Source organism: Apis mellifera, linkage group LG5, assembly GCF_003254395.2.
Source record: "Apis mellifera strain DH4 linkage group LG5, Amel_HAv3.1, whole genome shotgun sequence".
NCBI classification, from domain to species: domain Eukaryota; kingdom Metazoa; phylum Arthropoda; class Insecta; order Hymenoptera; family Apidae; genus Apis; species Apis mellifera.
Window position 1 is genome coordinate 888,710 of NC_037642.1, and position 22,047 is coordinate 910,756.

Here is a 22,047-nt window from a genome sequence, read left to right on the forward strand (position 1 = left end):
TTTTATTGATTTTTTAAATGTATATTTATATTACATTATCGTAGAATCTACAACTTTAAAAATATGTCATTATAAAATATTCAAATTAATAATTTTGTAATTACGTTTCAATAATACAAGGAAAACAAAATCTTAATCAAAAAAGTTAATAATATAGAAATTACATATTACAAGAAAGTAACTTCATTATATAATGTAATAAAGAAATCTTATTAAATCTTATATAGAAAATTCTTTTCAAAATGAAAAAAAAAATCTGTTTTTCAGTTAATAAAATAATTGATGCATATTTTATTTTACATTTCAAGTAATGTAGTTAAAAATCCAAGTATTAAATTATAGTATTCTTAATAATTATTATCTCTCATTTATAAAATACGTCAAAATTATTATTAATATCTTATAAAATATTTAAATATTATTAATTTTTTATAGAAAATTATATTCAATCCTCATTATATACGTAGTTATGCATACTTATTAAATTATGATACAAAACATAAAAATGTAAGATTTATTTCAATAAAAATCAAATATATTGCAAGATTATTTACAAAATCAAGATATATTCAAGATTAGTTACAAAATAAATAATCCGTTGCATACTTAAAATTAACTAAAAAGTCAACTAAATCAATCATAATCTATTCATAAAAGCAGCCTTTAAAATTTCTTATTCTTTTAAAATATACAAAATATAGTAATAACTATTAATTCCTCAAAATCCATTTATGTATTACATAATAAGATGGAATAAAAAATCAAGATTTTATGATTATTTTCTAATAAAAAAATTTAATGCTAATTTTTTAAATATAGTATGCAAAAGAGTTTTGTAAAATTAATTTTTTAATATGTTATTTTTTATTTCTTATATTATATATATATTAATACATTAAAAATTTATTGATTTTTAAATGAATATGTATAATAATATTTATAAATGAATAAGTTAACAATTCTTGCGAGATGGTAATTTTTTTAAATTTATTTGAAATCTAAATCATATTTCTTCATTCAAAATTGTTTTTACATAAACAATTTCATATTTATTAAACAAAAATTGAATTACCGTATATTATTGAATAAAAATTTATAAAATCAATAATAATTTTTAAGTAGTTCACAGTTTTGCATCTCGAAAGATTTATCAATCAAATTTAGATTTTAAAAATTTAAATATCATTATAAAACCTAATTTTTTAAATCATGAATAGAAAAAAAGAATTTTATTATATTCTTATTTCATAAAATCATATTTTACCACTCTGTTGTATAATTACATGAAACAAACGAATGATATAATCTCTACGCTCTTCCGCATCTCTGTTATCCAACATGGCCGATCCTCGCGAAATGAGAGATAAAGATTTAGGAAACTGCGGATTTCTGTGATTATTAACGCGAATCGAGATTCACCCACGCATCCCCTAAATCCGATCGCTAATCACAGATAAAACGAATAGAGAAATCTATACAAAAGACGTACAACACCTCCCACTCACTTTGAAGGTGTACGAAGCGTTCGCCGGAAATTCATAACTTAGCATCAACCGAGCGAAAGAGGGTTAATCGGCAAAAATACGAGACGAGCTTTGTCACGGTTGGCCCATCCAAGGCGACGCCTTAGTTGAAATATAATTTCGTGGATTAGCACGAGGACGGGTTTGGAAATTTACGTCGGAAATCGCGCGGCTACAATAAAGTCCGCCACGCCCCCGTAAGATGGCGTGACTCTTTGGTCGATCTGTAAATTACGATACTTTCGAAAATCTTTTTGGAGGGTGTCTTTGGAACCTCTCCTAGGATTCGTATTTTGGAACTATTTATGGATAATGTGCATCTTTTGTTTTCTACATATGTATTAATTCAGGAAATTATTTATATATCATTTATTACGAGGAAATTCATTTAAACTGATAATTTTTCAATTTTAATGAAAGTTTATGTGTATGAGGAATATATAATAAATCTATCTAAGTATTATATCTAAAATATTTCTTTTTTGTTGATGGAAAATGTTTTTAATAGGATGAAATCAATTTTTAAAGTTTCAACATTTTTTCGTATTTTGAATTTTTCTTGAAAATCCTTTTATAAGAAAATAATAGAATTTCTTATATAAATGATGTTCTATCTCATACCATTACAATATTGTATTTAAAGAACAAAAAAGATATTGAAATTCTGGGTATTAATTTCAACTCTTTAAAATAATATTCTTTAGAAAAAAGATTATTTCAAATATACATATATATTATTTTTTATATTCATTTTATATTCACAAAGTATCATCAAAAAAAAATTTTTTTTATTTTTTAAAATATATAACATTTTCGATTTTGTTTCAATAATTAATATTTAATATATTTTTATATTTCATTATTATATAAAGATAGGCTAAGAAAATTTTACTTAAATAAAAAATAAATAAAAATTTTATCTTTTTTCTAAAACAAAAATAAAAAGAAATTTTTATTCTTTATTTTATAAAGTTATATTTTCGCTATATTACACTAATTTTCGTAATCTTTTTATGAAAAAATCAAAATTTTTTCTCAAAATTATATCCATCATTCATATTATCCAAATTTAATAAATTAAAGAAATACTAAAGAGATAAATTGTGATAACGAGATGAAATCTGTCATAAAAAAAAAAATAATTTAAAAATTACGTGAAAAAATAATAGCTGTAAAATAAAGAATAAAGATTTCTTATTGTTTCAATATAAAAATATATTTTTTTGTTCGTTTTTTATTTAAATGAGAGTAAAATTTTTCAATCCACTTTTATTCTATTTTCATAACAAGAAAAGATACTTGTTTACGAATTAATTTTTAATTAAAAATATAAGTATACAGTTCGAATATTAGAATATAATCAAATAGTAATACGTTCGAATATCACAGTATTCGAATAATGAATAATGTTCCGTATTTGTTTCAACTTATTCCAAATCTTTCTATCTTTTTCCAATATATTTATTATTATAAAATATCAAAAAATGTTCAAACGACCATCCATTTTATTGTAACGAATCAATATTTCATCAATTAAACTTGTCAAATTAATCTCATTCACTTCATCTTCTTCCATCCCCGTATAACTCACAGCCCCTTTGACCGTGACTAATAGGCCATACGAGATGGTGACACGAGCTCGAGATAGAATCGTGGAAACGGACTCGGTGCAAAATATCTCACCTGCCAGTGAGAAAGCGAGCGAAACCTTTGGACGAGCTTTCCCTTTTCGTCGCGTCAACGCCGATCTTATCTGACCAGACTCGAGGTGGCTGTCGGATCCTTTTAATTAGCACCGGACGAGGTGGAAATCCTCGGTCCCTCCTCGAGATCCCTTACGAACCCCATTCTTGCCCGGTAATAACTCGGCTGCTCGTGGTCGAAATTTGTCGAAGATCGTAACGCGGACGTTCGACAAGTTTCTCTCATTCTGCTGCTCTACCTCGACGAGATCGGTCGTTGGAATAAATAACCAAACTGTCGGGATACATCTAGTTTCTCCATAACATTTAACAGGGAAAAAGTTAATTTCTTTTTTTTTTTTTAAGGTTCTATTTGTGTTACGAAATAGGTATTTCTGTTTTTGTTTGTGTATGTGTATGTGTATCTGAATAAGGAAATGAAAAATTTTAAAAGAGAAGAATTAGTTCTTCGTGTGTATTTTTAACGTTGATAGTGGTTTTGGAATGAAAGTTATATTGCGATGAAAATTTTGGGAAAAATTATTAATTTGTATCTTGGTAGATAAATTAAAATGCATAATTATTAGTGATTATAATTTTTCTATTGATATTCTTATGAATATTAAATTATTATGAATACTTCGAAATTATCGAATTATTTGAATTTTAGTCAAGAACAGAAGTAAAAATATGTATTAAGCGACATTTTTTTCTTTATAAAACATATTTTTATATTTTTTTATATATCACGACTTTATTAGCAATTTTAAAATTCTTACAAAATAAGAATATATATATATATATATATATATATATATATATATATATATATATATATATATATATATATATATATTTGCCATGTAATAATGAATTTATTGAAATCAAGGATAAATAAATTACTTTAAAATTTAAAATAAATTATAATAAATTAGCTGTAAAAAGATAATAATTATATATTTTTTATTATCAAATATTGAATTTTAAATATTAAAATTATAATTTTAATTACAATTGCAAGTAAAAAAATATAAATTATATTCTATATTAATATTTTCTTAACTATTATCATATAAATAATAATTCTTATAATTCTTGTACTAGATATTAGATGCAATTCAAATTCATTTTTGGCTTTAAAAAAAAAACTTTAAAAAAATTAATAATTTTGAAGTGTTCATAATAATTTATTCATTCATTATAACTCACAAATATATTTGAACTATTTTAAAAAAGAAAACTAAATCCAAATCCTATTTTTAATGGATTTAATTGATTATATGGATATGAAGCAATTTTTCTTTTAAAAGAAAATCTTTTTCTGAAGATGAAATTCATTTTCAAATCTTCTACTCTATTTGCTTTATTCTATTAAGTCTTATTTAAAAAAAAGAAGATTGAAACTTTAAAACTATTCATCTTTCAGAATAGCATTCTCATTAAAAATTTATATAATTTGTATCTTAATTAAAATTTATTAGAATATACTTTCATAATTTAAATTTTATATACTATATATTTTTATTATTAAATTTTTTTATTATTTATTTTTATTATTTTATTAATTTTAATTTCAGCGAATGTTTTTATGAATATGATGTAAATAGTATTTTAATATTTGTATTTATTCGAGATGAAATTTGATCATACTTGATTCTTTTTCTTTTAAATAAAGATTTTTAAATAATTTTTAAATAGAGATATTTTGTAAAAGATTATTTAATAAATAAAATTCGATGCTGGTATAATAAACTTTTATATTATCAATTTATTATACACGAAAATTTATTTAAATCGATAATATTATAAGATCATTTTGAAAATTGAAATTGAAAATTTTATTGAATATAGGATTTATTTTTAACTCTTTTTTAACAAATACACATCGATTCTTCACGAACAAAAAATCGATTCTTCTCACTTTCATAAGTAAACGTAACTTCTCAAATTTAGGATGTCTTGACAGACAGGAGAGCAAGAAAACCGCGTAGGTAGACTGACACGTATAGAGAATCACGAGCAGTTCACCTTCCATTAGCATTGAATACGAATTAAATTAACCTGCTGATGGCGAATGCATCAAAGAACGAGGAGGCCTCGAGGTTCCTGTTACCGCGATACACGATAAAATACATTTATTTTCTTCTTTTTTTATTATTATTATTATTTCCCCCTTTTACGATGTTTACGACTTAACGCGTTTCACAAACATCGACACATTGGATGATTAATTCGATTTTTGTTGTTCATATGTCTCTAGTGTTTTTATGAATGTGGTGCTAAGAGTGCTAATTCAACATTATGGCCATTCTCTTAGATCTTCACGCAACTAATTGCGACTTCGACACGGCGTTGTTAATGGGAAATTCTTAACTGAAATGTCCTAGTAGTTTGCATATAGGGTGGAAACATTATTTTGAATATAAATGGTTATTGGAATAATATATAATATATAATAACCATAGTAGTACATAGAAGTAAATATTGATAATTTGAAGTAAAATATAAATTATTTAATAATAATTATTGTTTATATGAATTCTAAAACTTGATGTCTAGAGATAGAATATATAAATATATATTCTTGTTATAAATAAATACAGAAAATTCTAAATTTTTCTTAAATAAATTTTTTTTATCAAAAATCTACTAAAAATTCTGATTAATTAAATATAATGTATTATTTCATATTTGAATATTTAAATATTTTTGATTAAAAATCCTTGAAGTATTTGTCCATTCTATATATCTTTAAGATATATTTAAAATATTTCAAAATAAAAATTCTTTAACTGTTTTTTATATACTCATTATACCATATATTTTTCAAATTTTAAATACTTTATATGAAAAATATTTAATTGTTTTTAAAATATTTAAATTTTATTATTTATATATTTATATTTAAGAATAGGAATCCTTTAATTGCTTTTAGTAATATATTGTACTTTATTAAGTTTCATGATATCTGAGATGAAAACGCCACCCTATGTATTAATGCTCTACAGTTAAGCAATTATTACACGTCAACAGAATCGTATTTATAAAAGGATTCTATCTTATCCAATCAATATTTCTTCGTTAAGTCGATAGAATTCGTAGTACGTAGGTGTGCAATTCTGATACATGACTTTTTAATCAGAATTTAATCAACGAGTAACGAACAAGTTCTATCGATCGATTTAATTTCTGTTGCACGAAAAAATATAATTGCGGAATAGTTATTTCAAAATCGAATTTTATAAGTTATATATTTTATTCACAGAAGAAGTTTTGTTAAAAAAGAAAAACAAATAGAATCAATAACGTAATAATATCTATTTATTATTTATAGATAATATATTTATAGAAAATATATTAAATAAAATATATTACATCATATGAATATTAAAATAAAATATTATTTATTTCATTATAAATTTTATTATTGAATTCTTACTTTTATTTATTATCAATATTACTTAAATAAATATTGTAAATATTTCTATACATTAAAACCTTTCATTTTTTTGTATTAAAAAATTTAAATATTTGTATTTCTATCTCTCAACGTTATGGACGATCTTTTACTAAGAGAATTTTAAAATAAAACTAGTAATAATTAGAAATCAGGCAAAAAAGATATTTATTCTGATCAATATTGCGACTAAAATATCCCAATCAAATTATAATAATTTTTGTTACATCGGTTAAAATATATGTGAATGATCTTTAATTAATCGTTATTAATTAGTTACTTCAAAAATTCATAATAAAATCTTTTAATTCCTGCAGATAGGCTTATTACACAACCTAATAATTTCATATAACATATCGTTCTTCCCATGGCACGATTACGCAAATTTTCTCTTTAAGTAAAGGCGTAGGATGAATTTTGTTCACTCTTAATTTTAGATTACAATAACAAAGCAATATTTTTATAAATATATTACATACAATAATATAATACATATATGCATGTAATGAAATGTATAAAATATAGCAAATATAATTGAATTCTGAAATAAATTGACAAGTCAAAAATCTTAATCTCGATAATTAGATATCTTATTATATTTCGCGTTTAAAGTAGATACAGACATTCCATAAATTATCGAATTATTCGTGTCTCCGCAACGATACGAAGGAAACGATATCTCAAGACAGTATTTAACCATTTCAATTTTGTCACCGTCCAAAGATAGCGAAGAGAAACTTCGGAATAATCGGTACATTATACACCACTCTCTTCACCACATTTTGCGACCTAGAACAAATCTCTCCATCATCTCCGGGCGAACGTAAACCGATAAAATGGGCCCAAAACGAATTCGTATATCGAAGTAGGGGCGCGAGGGCCGCGATAGAGGAAATCGCGTGGAGGATTCAATAAACCTCGCCATAAATACAGGAATTAGATATGAAGTGATACAGTTTGGTGTTGTGCAAGGTACACAACCTGTGGCCTATGTTCACTAAATAACTGCAGGGTCGGTGGGAACAGGCCGGCCCACGTATCACACGCACGCACCGGGGACCACTTAGTAAGTCCTTAATCCTTATCTATGCGTATCGCACATATGCAATGCAAAGTGGACACGAATATTGACCGCGAGAGAGAAGGATCAGTCGACTTATCGGTGGGAGATAAATGCGGCTTTGCGTGGTGGCCGCTGCCTCGAAAAAGCACGTGCTTACGACACACGTTCGCCACGTTCCGCCCTCCACCCCCTTACGAATATTCCACCCGGAGGGAGTGAGTACCCCGTTTAATTTCCCTTGGAATCAGACGCGTGGGCGTTCGCCATCGTCGTGTGCGATCTTTGGGTTACCGGGATGATAAGCTAGATTTATCGTGTGTGGTGGGTGTCGAAGCCGAATTCAAACGAATTTTGGTGTATATTTTGATGATTTGTATAGATGAATATTTCGATGCAAGTGAGGAATATTAATTGTTTGTTTTATTACGTCTTACAAAAAGTAGCATATTTTCATGTTGGTTGGAATGATGGCGTATTTTGATCTTGTCACGAAAGGTAATTTGTTGCAACATTTTATCGTGAAAAAGATCGTGATTCGCACGATCTGAATACTGATCGACTTCGTCGTTTCGTTTAGGAAGAAGAATTTCTTTCCCTACCTGAATTCAGGGAAATCTTTATACGTCGAAGTTTATGTTTATAAATTAAGCTTTTTATCATGTCTGCCTCCGCAACTCAACCTGTTTTTTCAACTGATGGAATTCTTTCGAATACACGAAAACGAAAAATGATACGAACAAATTGGTTTTTTCTCTTGTAATTGAAAACATTTCATTACAAAGTTTCAGTACAAATTTTTTTTATATCCAATTTTATATCTTTATTGAATCTCCTTTACTCGAAAATTTCAAAATAAAATTTTATAATGAAAATGATTCAAAGAGTTTATCTTCTTTTGAAATTCGATTTATATTAATACTTTATTGATAGAATTAATAATCATCGAAATTATTTTATTATTTATTTTATTTCTAATTTTTATAATTATAGAAATATATATAATTTATCATTTAAATTTTATAGATATTCTTGTAGATATTATGTCTTTAATTATCATTATTAACAAGTTTAAATATACAATTTTTAAATATAACGTTATTTTAATCCTCTCCAAATATTATTAAAACGTAACATACGATAACAAATATAAATGAATGAATAAGCATTATTCGTTGAATAGCAGCCGAATTGTAACGAATCCTCTACCAACAAAAAGTCTCAAACAACGATCAACATCATACTATGATTCAACGCTAAAAAGAAACTACAGAGAAGAAAAAAACAATTAGACTATTTAAATGGATCAAAAGGAACCATCGCATCGTTGTCACGGGACGAGATAAACGGCCAGGATCGATTATCGATGAATCGGCGATGACTCGGCCGATTTAATCGAAACAAGGTCCTGTATCGACTCCAACGATGGGATCGAGATCGATTCGGTCTGGTAATCAAGTGTAGATATATCTTCACGTATTTTAACCCTTTGGAGTTTTCATCTACCTACCTGAAACGCAAAAGATGATCAATTTTCTTCTGTAGAATTATTTTTTGATTGCGCAGTTATTATTACTTGTAGCAAAAAATATCAGATGAAAATTAAATGGTTTCGAAGATACATTTTAGTGTTATTAGTTCTTTCATGATTGAACGTGTAAAAGATCAACTTTATTTTTTCAAATAGAATTACTTGTTTTTAATTGATATGATTGATTTAGTTTGTTATTTTATAAAAAAAATATTAATTTATATTGAAAAATCTTATTGGTTTATAATTGATTTAGGAAATATTGTAAAATTTATTAAAGAAATACAAAATTCAAATTACAATATTTTCTAAACTAATTTTTCAATATTAATAATATAATTTAATATAATACTTTAATATAATAATATTTAATATAATACTTTAATTAAACGATAATTGATAATATATATATATTATAAAGAATGTCGGTTAATATTGAAAAATATTTCTATTAAAAAAAAAAAAAAAGAACAAAATTGATCTTCACATATGCAAAAGAATTAATACTAGAATATATTTCTTTTTTGAAATCATTTAACTTTCATATGATTATGAATAATAATTAAAATGGCAAAATCATATGAAGCACTTTGTATAATGAATATAATATTATATTTTAGGCATTAGGCAATTAGGTAAATTTAAAAAACATTTTTAAACATTTCTATATATTTTTATAAATTTATTAAACAAAAAGATCTTAATTTATTAAATTTTTTTTAATAATATCGCATTCTATTTAATTTATTCATCTCAAATTCTTTCATATTAGATTTTTAAAAATTTTAAAAAAATTCATTTATTTTACATTCCTTTTTCTTGAAATAATATTTATAGTTATAATAGTGTAATATATTAGATTATATAATAAATTTATTCATCTATTAAGATTTTATTTTCTGGATTAAAATTTTTATTAGTATTTTATTATATTTTTTTATCATTTAAATATATGATTAATAATAAAAAGTATAAATAATATTAAGTCAATTGAAAACATCATTCATATTCAGAAAAGTTTTTTTTTATGATAATTTTAAGATGATATTTTTAATGACAACACAACAATAATTATACGTAATTATTGCAATTTATTGCATATTTCATTTCATCTATCATATTCATCATATTTTATTTTATTCTTCTTTTATTTGTTTCATATATTGTCTAAGATTTTATAATAAAGAATAGTAAAATTTTATAGTAAAGAAATATTTAAGGATCTTCACAAAATGGAAAAAGATCGTAAGAAAAAATAATAAATATACGATTGATTATATATATTCTATAATTATTATTATATTTAATATTCTTAAATGATGAAAAATATGAATAATATAAATAATCGTGAACAGACTTATTGCACAACAATATATTATTGATAAAAGCGTAATAAATCGAAATACCTCAAACGAACACTCATGTATTGTTACGAGATACGGGTCAAAGATTTAAATCTAGAGCATCGTACGAAAATGAGCGTATCGAATCTCAGAGGAGGCATAGTAACCAGAGCGAAAGGTTTTGAATATAATCGCATAGTAGGGTACATTGTATGACACGAAACGCTGCAACTTACCAGTCGAAACCTATCCCAAGAACTTCCTTGGACACCTTCCCCGATTAGTCACGGTGTATCGAATGCCAGAAACCCATTCGCCACGGATTGTCGGGTTAAAAATCTTTCGAGGGGAAGGAGACCTTAGACGCAAAGAGTTACAAGAAACTGTCTCGAAGATGGACCAGGATAACCGAGTTTCTGAATGGAAGAAATCTTTAGATGAGAAACATTTATGAAATGAATTTTATTTTTTGGAAAAGGAATTTTTTATAATGTAATATTACGCTTGTGCAATAATTTCAATTTTTTTCTTTTATTTTCTTTAAGATTTTTGAAATTTCTTTAAGACTTCTATGTACATATGTATACAGATGATTATTTGTATACATATGCATATAGAATATTTCATATACATATATAATATACATATTAATATACAATATTATGTACATATATACATATATAATGTATGGTAAAATATCATCTTAATATATAATACATTGATAGAATATTAGATGAAGAAGATAGAATATTATTATGATCTTATTTTCTTTAATAAAAAAAATGAAAATGTATTAAAGCATGTGATTATTTTAAAAGCAAAGAGAAGAAATTATTATAAATATATCAATTTTCACGTAGCAAATTGTATAAGTGATAAATAATTTTTTTAAATAAAAAAAAATTTGATAATTTCCCAATATATATATATCAAAGTTATTATTTATGGATTATATGTATTGGATTAATTTTTGTCTAATTTAATTATTTCATAACAAAAATAAAAATATATATTTATGGATTTTATTTTTATTCATTTATAATTATTGTTGTATCTTTATTATAAATATAACAAATTATAAAATTATAAAAAGAATCTTTAAAGTATCAGAAAACAATATTATGAATTTCAGTGAAAGGTTAAAGATACATTCCTTTATCTCATTCAATGCTTAAGTTTCAAATCTAATCATTGGAGCAAGGATTAACCCTAAAAGTAGAACAAAAATGCACATAAATATTTCAATTTTGTCGTATCACATTACCAAAATAATTAATTCTTTAAAAAGTTTATTTTTTCTTTAAACATTACTTTATTTACAATATATATATAGTCTATGTAAATTATTATCATTAAATTCATTCAATAGATTGATTTTAAATATGTTTAACTTCAATATTAAATAGCTAAAACATAATAAGAATAGGAAAAACAGGAAAAATATTTATTCATAAATTTTCAATCTCCCATATTCCCAAATTCTTCGCATTCCAATATTCAACAAACTTTTCACACAACAATAATATTATAAAATCAAAATAGAATATTTACAAATTTTCTAATTTTTCAATTTTTCAAATTCTTCAACAATAAACACTTTTTTCTTTATCCCCATAAATTTTTTAAAATTACAGAATTAGAACAGAATATGATTCTCCAAGAATAGATATATCTTAAAGAATATCAAATCTACGCGAGATATAATATAGAGATATAATAACTCGAGTATTAAGATACTCTTGACAGAAGCATCGAAGAGGAACCAAGTAAGAAAGGATTGTGGCTCGGAAAGGAGAACACGGTGAACGATGCTCGAGGAACGAAATCGACCGCGACGATAAGCGGCAATAAAGTAACGCGAGATAAGAACCTCTCGGGGACAGTAAATTTACCGACGGCGTCACGGCCGGATAGTCTGAATACCTGCGCACCAGTTAATGCCCGCTACACCTGTGCGTTGTATATCTCCTTGGTGGCTGTGCACTTTTTACGTCGCTCCGTACTTGGAACAATGAATCTCTCGCGCGATCGTTTTCGTTCTAGCGGATCTACAAACTACAAGTGGTGACGTAATTGAAACAACAGGTGCTAATACGGACACGTATTGATCAAGATTTTTCTGCTACTATAGATATTTGTCTGGAACACGAAGGTTTTTTATTCTTCATAATTTCTTAACTTTATACAATGATGTGGGCAATTTGAAGGGGCGTTATTAAAATAAATTTTTATTTAAATAATTATTCAAATGAAATTTTTATTCTATTTTTCTTCTATTATGTTGTATTATGTTCTTTATTTTGAATAATGAAGTACAATGTTGATACAGTACAATGTTGATTATTGGAATATTAGATATTCAATTGACGATTATTTGAGAATAGAGGAATGTGCATTTTAATTAATATCTTATAATGTTTATATTCTAGAACATATATAAAGACGATTAATTTATATTTTGTAAATTTTTCTATTATCAAATATATTATTTTAATAAATATTTATATTTAAAAATTGTTTTAAAAATTTTTATTTGTATCATGATATATTATTAAATTCAAGTTTTTCTTTACCGATTATTCAAAAAATCGAATTTATTTCATAATCAATGTTCTGTTATATTTGAAACGTAAATTTGTTATTTTATGTGGTATTTAAATATCTTTTATTTAATTTCATTATAAAAAGATATTTTTCTATATGGAATTTCTACTTTCTACTTTCAAAAGTAAATTTTTATTTATTAGTATTATTATTTCTAAATAGACTTTCTTTTTCATATTTTTTGATTTACGCATTTCTTGTTAAATGAAATCTATAATTTTTACTTCAATTATTATTATTAATATATATTAATAATCAAACATTTGATAAATAAATCATTTGAAAATAATTTTTTTCTAAAAAAAATTTTTAAATTTATTTTGCAAATATCTTTATTTCAAACTTTTTATTTTATTTGAAATGATTATTTATCTTTTTATTTATTCTTTTTGTTTGAATTCTGAAAGTTATATATTACATATATTACATATTTTATAATACATAATAACTGTATTTATATGAATTAATATTTTGTCTCCGAAAATAATGAATTCATTTTTCTATTAATAAATTTCAATTAATAACAAAAAATAAAAATTGATAATGTTTTATATTGACGAAAATTTTTCTTCCTTTTAAAATATTAAGATTTTTATGATTGTCTGTAATGTATATATTATTTTTAAAAACATGTAAATTTTTATAAAAACTGCAATTTTTGTATATTTTCTTTTTTTCTGTTGCGATTTTATAATATTCTTATAATTCCAACTCAAAATAACATGACGTTTGTAAGATAAAATTCTTATACAAAGTTTCTATATCGAATTTCTATTTGTTGAATAACTCTTTCTTAAAAACTTCGACGAAACGAAACTCTTATAATTTTATTCTTTCACGAGAATTTTAATTTCTTCTCTTAAAATTTAAATTACCGAGATCTCATATTTTGCAAATATGTTAATTTCATAACTTATTTATCCCGTTTCAAACATTTCGAAGAATTCAATAATGATTATAAAAGCAAACGAAAACATATTTAAATATATAATTAAGTAATAAAAAGACTCGTTTAACGAGAAATATCGGAATAAATCGAAAGAAATTTCATTATCACAAAAAATCAGAAAACGATAAATCAATCGAATGCAAATCATGTTGCAATCTTATCATCGTGTGCGCCGATGCTTAATGATTCCTTATCCGGCCGGTTAAGTGACACTCGGTGACAGAAAAATGGATCCTCCTGAATATCATTAAAACTGCTCAGTTGTTGCGAATGCTCGCACGATTTCCCTATAGTTTGCATACGCGCGAACACACACGTGCGTCGACTCACCGAGCAGAAGGCACTCGGTACATATCTCGAAGCCGAGATCGCGAGTCGTGAATCTGCGGACTAGATAAGGGGATGATGCATAGCTTCGTTGTTAGAACGGCAACCGGTTCGCTCCGCGACGATGACGAAACACTCGTGTATGGAAACGGTAACGCGCAGTTTCCAACGCGTTTTTCCATTGTTTTCTTTCGTCTCGACGTCCCACGTATATACTTTAGAATTCAAATTCTCATCAGTTTCGTTATATTTTTTATAAATAATCACTCGTTGTAGAGAAAGTGTGAAGCAAGATATTAGTCACTTTCTTATTTGAAAGTTACCTATATGATGTCCTTTTTATTTGTACTATTTGTTCAATTTTTTTTTTTTTTTTAGATTTTTCAAGTTTGCTTTTTGAAAATTTATAGTGAAAAAATTTATAATGTGATAATGTGATAATTCATAGGAATAATTGAATTTTATTTTCAATAATATTGTTCTGTTATTCTAACGCAAAGATGACATTATTGAATGACTTAATTTTTCAATTAGATCTAAAACATTTGACTCTTAGTTTAAAAGTCAGAATTGCAAAATTTTATTGAAAAAAAAACAGGAATGCAAAGAAAATAAGAAATTAAAAGAGAAATAAAGATTAAAAATGATAGAACCAATATTTGATTTAAAATATAAGAATCCTATTAATTTATTATGAATCAAAAAATTATGATCAATATGGAGAAAATATTATTCAAGAGTACATATAAAAAAAAATTATTCGAAGATTTTCCTCCACTTCTCAAAATGTTTATTACAAAATAAAATCAATTAATTTTAAATTAAAAATAATCACAGAGAGGAAATAATATTTATTTTTTAGTAAAAAAATTTTATTTTTGAAATAATTTTTAAAATATTGAATGATAAATATAATAATAATCATAATCACGTATAATATTAATTTATATGTAATATCATATATATATTTAATGTATATTAAGAAATTAGTTTTATTGAAATCAAATAACAAATAATAACAATAAATAATAATTATTTTTTTAAATGTTTAATAAATCATTTAATTATAATTACATTTATTTACTTTTATAAGATACTTAATGAAATATTTATGTTCATTTTAAAAATAAATTATTTCTAATTGTTATTAATCTCGACATAATATCTCTGTCAAAATATTAATCATAAATAAGATTGAAATCTCCATCGCAAAACTTTTTAAATTATTTTTTCATTATTCTATCATTCATAATATCATTACTATACATATTAATATATAATTTTCATTGCTATTTGTATCATATTCTTATCTTTATCTAAAAATGAAAATGTATAATTTTATGAAAGTATAATTATTTATTTTCTTACAATTCAAAATAAATTCTAAAAATAATTTTTTTAATTATATATTATTATTAATTATATGATTAATTTTTTAAATTATTAAAATCTTTAATATTAAAATCTAATAATAATATTAAAATCTTTAATATTAATATTAAAATCTTTAACGATTTTATGAAATATTATTTATTGATCAATATTTCAATATTTTTTTTAATTTTTACTTTTACTTTTTTAAATTTAATTTTTTCACGCCAGTCATTGTATATAAAATCACTATGTAATATATTTCTTAAAATGAAATAAACAGGTATAATGAGTATCCATAATATATATTTACATTCTTGTTTCGAAAATGATGCAAAATATTATCATAAAATATCTCATTATTTTCTTTAAAAAATGAAAAGGGTTGTCTTTAAATATAATAACATGTTTTTGGATATAATATTTTATTATTTTATTAATCGAATTTATCAGTAAAATCTCATAATAAATCTCATAAAACAGAATCTCGAATTATTTTCATTATGTTCGAATAATTTAAATATTAAATCAAAGCATCTGAGAAATATTATTAAAATAATATATCATTTTATTTAGCTATATACTATATTACTTAAAATAATTATATATTAATTTATTTAAACGAACAAATAATTTTCCTAGATTATTACATTATTTGATTTTAAAATTAAATCTTTTATTTTATTTTTTATTTAAATAATTTAATATAATTCTCGATTATTTTATTATATTATCTAGAGAAATTGCTTTCATTTTCTATAATGATAGATTTATTGTATATAAATATCTTTCCGACGAAATGACGTGAAAATAATTGTATTTGAAGTGAAAATAATTATGAAAATAAATATATTACATTATAAGATTTAAAATATATTATCATTAAATTTATTACTAGATCAGAATAAAAATTTATTATTATTATAATTATATTAAATATATACTTATATAATATATATTCTTAATTATTCAAATAAAAGAACGAGTAATCACTGCATAATTTCTTATCGAAATTTGATTTTAAAATTATTAAATTTACATATTTATCTAAATTAATTGAAAAAAGATTTTCATAAAAAATTATGTGAAAATAATTTATTTGTAAATATTTTATAAGAAATAAAATTATTTTTCTTTTTTTACTCATAAAATTGTCTAAGGTTTGAAATAATTTATCATTTGAATTTTTATTTGTTATTTCTGAATAAATTAAATAAATTAAAATTATTTTCAAAAAAAAGTATGTTCAATTTTTTTTTAATACATTTCTCAAAATATAATAGATTTACAGTAAAATAGAGAATAAATGTTTCAAGACAATTTTATCCTCTATCGAATCAATAATATCTAATTAATTGTGAAGAGAAATATATATATTTTAAAGAACGGAATACAATAATAATTTTTTAATAAAAATAACTCTCGATCTATTTCTTCTGAATTCCATAAATCAAAACTCGATAAGAATACAAATTACACAGTATTACAAATATTAAAAATACATCTAATGTGAATAAAACAATATTCAACCAAAGAAAATTGTTTACAACAAAAATTCATTTTACGTAATTTTCTCCGCAAAAAGAAGCTAATCATCACGCATTATTTCATCATTAGATTACAAATCTATAAAGAATCAAATAAGCTTTCACCGTGTGGAAATGTACGATCACTCGCTAATTTCTATGATTTTCATTCGATTTATCGCGTTATCCTATCTAGCGCACGATTATGCTTCGAAACGAAACCCATTCTTAACATTCTGTTAGATCGCCATTTTTTCGCGTGTTTCCGATTCGAACCACGACCACGCGCAAGTGTCGCAAGCCTTTTCTACGTCTTTGCCAATTACCTGGTATTCGATATTCCCATTTTCAGTCGTTCCGCTATGCGAACTCTCTCAAAATGTTTCATTAAACGAAGAGAAATGAGCGAAACGAAAATGCACGACAACTACGAATCAACACGAGTGCCATTACTTATACACGTTGGTTAGCTCTATGGCAAGATTATATCGGTTCATTGAATCATTGGTGTTCCCGCATCGAATGCTCCATAATTAACAAAGTTGCTACTGGTTTCTTGATCTTTCTACTTCGTCATTGCACATACATATGTATATATATACAGCGTGATTCATAAATGCACTTGTTCGGAAGAAAAAGTATGCAATATACTTCTTGGCAAACTATTGTTCTAACAAATCTTATCTAATAATATTGAAATATCGATTTCTTATAAATATCTTTTGTTAATAATGTTTTATTACAATTACTTTGTATGAATATCTTTTGAAGAAAATTTTTAATAAGAATAATTTATTAATTAATTGAATATTCTTTAATCAAAATGAAGATCATTTTAATTATTTAAATTTTTTTTCATTACCATGACATAAAAGTTTATGGTTAATATCGTTAGAATAATAGTTACGAAAAGTTTTTATATTTATAAAAAATAATTTATTCAAACAAAATCATATTTCTATAATTATTCTTCAAGAAAAGTAAAAGTTACATTAAAAAAATTAAAATTTTTCAAAAAAGAACAACAATATTATATAATTTTTTTATCTTATATCAAATATGTTACATATCAATATTTTATATATATAGAGCTTAGCAATTGATTAAATATTTTAAATGAAATATTTTCGTTAAATATAGGATAAATGTTAATAAAATTTTAATTATAAAAATGATCATGATATAAAAGACAAGTTGGATAGTCTGATAAATGTTATATAACAAAATAATAACGATTACCAGATTTTTAAGAAAAAAAAAATAATTTAGATATTTCTTTTTTTAAAAGGATTAGTAAAAAAATTCAACTACATACATTATTATTTTTATATAAAAAATAATATGTATGTTTCAAAATTATGAAGCATAACATTTTAATTCTTGTCTAAATTTATTCAATATTTTATTATCAAATTTATAGCCAGATTTTACAATATTCCAATCATTTTATAATATTATGACAATCTGTCAATTTTTATGCAAATATTTTTCACATTAGACATTTTAAATATTTTATATAAACAATGTAAATGAATATTTTTATATATTAATTGCATAATTATATTGCATATTGTTCTTTTGATATTAATTTTATTTGTATAATTGAAATTATAAATTTGAATATTATAAATTTAACCATATTTTAAATAAAATTTCTGATTATACTTGAAAACTGAAGAAATTTTGAATAATTTTTTCTGAAAAATTCTTCAAGAAACAAGAAAAGCATTCAATATGATTCTAAAACATGTATTACATAATGTTTTGTAAAACGATTTCTTTTTCAGTTAAATTTTTTTTATATAAACAATAGTAATTTATTAAAGAATTATAAGAAGACTTTTATAATTTTATAAAAATAAATTTATATAATAAATCATATTTTTCAGATATTATATATTTTGAATTATACAATATTTTTTTTGTATATCACTTGATTATCTACTCTTGTTTGTTAACATAATATATTCCATTCAGGATTAAAAATTATTAATTCATCAATATATTAATTTATATATAAATAAAAAAATAAATATTTAATATCATTTCAAAAGAAAGAAAAAAAATAAAGAATTAAAGAATAAAAAGAATAAAAAAATATTCAATTTATACATTATTTGATTTTTCTTTAAAAGTAGAACGTATCGTATAAGTTTTCTCTACTTCAGGAAGTGAATTTGCACAGTAAAATAAATAAGAAAAAAGATTTCTTATAAATATATATGTCCTACATACCTAAGTTTTTTAAGATTTGTCCAATAAAGTATGCATTTATGAATCACCTTATACTTGTATGCGCGATATGAAAAACATTTTAGAAATATGGACATATTTGTGAGTTGGACATGAGCGAAGTGATTGCTCTTTCGAATCAGATAACGAAATTCAAGCAGCTTTTACATCGTTGAATATACTGATATTATATTGATATTAAAAGATATTACAGTTACGGGATTGGGTATAAAAATCGGTAATCATAAATATTTCGCTTTCTATAGTATATTATTTCTGTGATTCTTAAGTGCGGTTAAGTATATAGTATTGGAAAAATTGAAACAGTTTTTTAGAACGTATTAATTTATTTAATACTGGATATGATGGTGGATAGATTGATCAATCTTTTAAAGCGAAAGCATATTATATAATAATAATTGAAAAAAAGATTAGAATTGTTTTTGAATAGAGTTATAATAATAGAATTATAAAGTCCTGCTTCTGGCTTTAAAGTTTCAAATAATTAATGATAATGAATAATTAATGATCTATGAAGAATTGGTTTCAAATAATTTTCAAATATTTTAATGTGATAAAATTATAACCTACAAGAGAAATTACAACAGAAATTTCAATACAAAGTTACTTTTACTTATTTAAAGAATAAAAATCTCTTTTTACGATTCATTTTAGATTTTAGAATTTATTTATTTATATTCATAAAAATTTGATTTTGTATAAAAATCTGCAGTCTACTATTAAGAATTTATAATGATTCAAATATTAATGATTTATATACCATGATTATCTATCTATTTCTGTATATAATTTAAAATAAAGATAATTAATCATTTATAACATATTATAATCTTAAAATATAGTAAGTAATATCCTTGAATCTTAATTTGATAAGCAAGAATTATTTAACAAATACCATTAAACGATACTCAATATGTTTACATCTATAAATTCTATTTTATTCCAAGAAATTTGTAATCTAAATTTATAGCAAATCCTTTCTCTAAATTAGTTACGATAGAAATATTTATTAAGAAATATTCGACAAAGTATTGAGGCTAAAAAAACACGATTCCAGGATTCTCCAATACAACGAGATTCAATCGGTCGCGTTTACACGTGTTACTATGCAAATACTTTTCAGTGAGTTAGTATAGTTACTGTTACTAAGTAACATTCAGATCCATGGCAAGAGAATTCCCATAATATCATTCAACGTTATCGAGATATCATGGAAGGAGATTGGTGAAGCGAGCACAGCTGATTCCGCATCTGCTATTCCAACGATTTCAATATATACATATTGTCGCTTGTAATGGATGTATAGATCTTGATTCAAACGACAAGCATCAGAAAATTCCATTTCCATCGATGCAATGCCGGTGAATAACAAATGGATATTGGAAGGAATTAATGCGGTGTCGAGAATTCTTTCTTTAGAATTATTACGTTTCGAAACAAGAATTTGTTTCTTTTGTAATCATTCATATACGAAACTGTGAATCATTTTTAAAGATTATTTACAATAAATGAAAGATAAAAATGTTTTATTTTAAAATTTTGTATCTTTAAAATTAAGATTTTTAAATAAATTAATGAAGAAAATAAAAATTATGTTAATAACATAGATTTTTATAAAAAATATTCAGTAACAAAATTAAAAGTAATATTTTTTTAGGAAAAGAAAATACTGAAAATTTCTTATATATGTAAGAATAAGATGACATATATATTTGAAAATTATGCAATTTGTTTAAAAACTCTTAGCCATTATATATAACAATATTACTATTATAATTATTTTAAAATTAAAAAAAGAAAAAACTTAAAATAAAAAACTATATTTTTTAGGAGAAGAAATAACAAAAATTTAGCAAAATTTCCTATAGTTTTTAATTTAAAGAAAAAACAATTTATAATCTATATTATTTGGAAGTGGTATCATAATCATAATATATAAATTATTTTGAAAAGTTCATATTTAGAAATTAATATTTAAGAAAAATTATAATTATTTTCGTATATCTTTATATTTATATTTTCTGATTTCAATATTATGTTAGCTTTAATTATATCGAAATAATTTAACTTAAAATAATAAAAAATTATAGCATAATTCCATTTTCTATCAATTAAGTACCATTATGATTTTCAAATATCTTATTATATTTTCACTCATATTATATAATTCAACAAAAATTTTGGTAAAGTAATTTCATTAGTAATTGTTAAAAAAAAATTAATAATTCAATTAAGCACATATTATATATTATGTGTAAATATTGTATACGAATAAATATATGATTGTAGTCAATGAAAACAGCGAAGATTATACGAAATAAAATCCTAATGCAAACAATTAACTGATAAGCTTAAGTAGGATATGTGCATAGTTGACTATGCGTAACGAAGGTAATCTTTGATTTTATAATAATATAAAAT

General features: G+C 23.2%; 1 protein-coding gene across 3 annotated transcripts in view; it reads left to right on the plus strand.

The window, feature by feature from the left end:
* The window catches only part of LOC411919 (Wnt7 protein), a 181,017-nt gene that overhangs the window by 74,318 nt on the left and 84,652 nt on the right, over positions 1 to 22,047 (plus strand). Inside the window, exon 1 of one of the 3 annotated variants that reach the window (XM_016912435.2) lies at positions 12,532 to 12,748. The exons of the other annotated variants lie outside the window; for them this stretch is intronic. The gene's annotated coding sequence lies outside the window, so the exon portion shown is untranslated. Of the gene's footprint in view, positions 1 to 12,531; positions 12,749 to 22,047 lie in introns of those variants that run through there. 3 annotated transcript variants of the gene reach the window in all.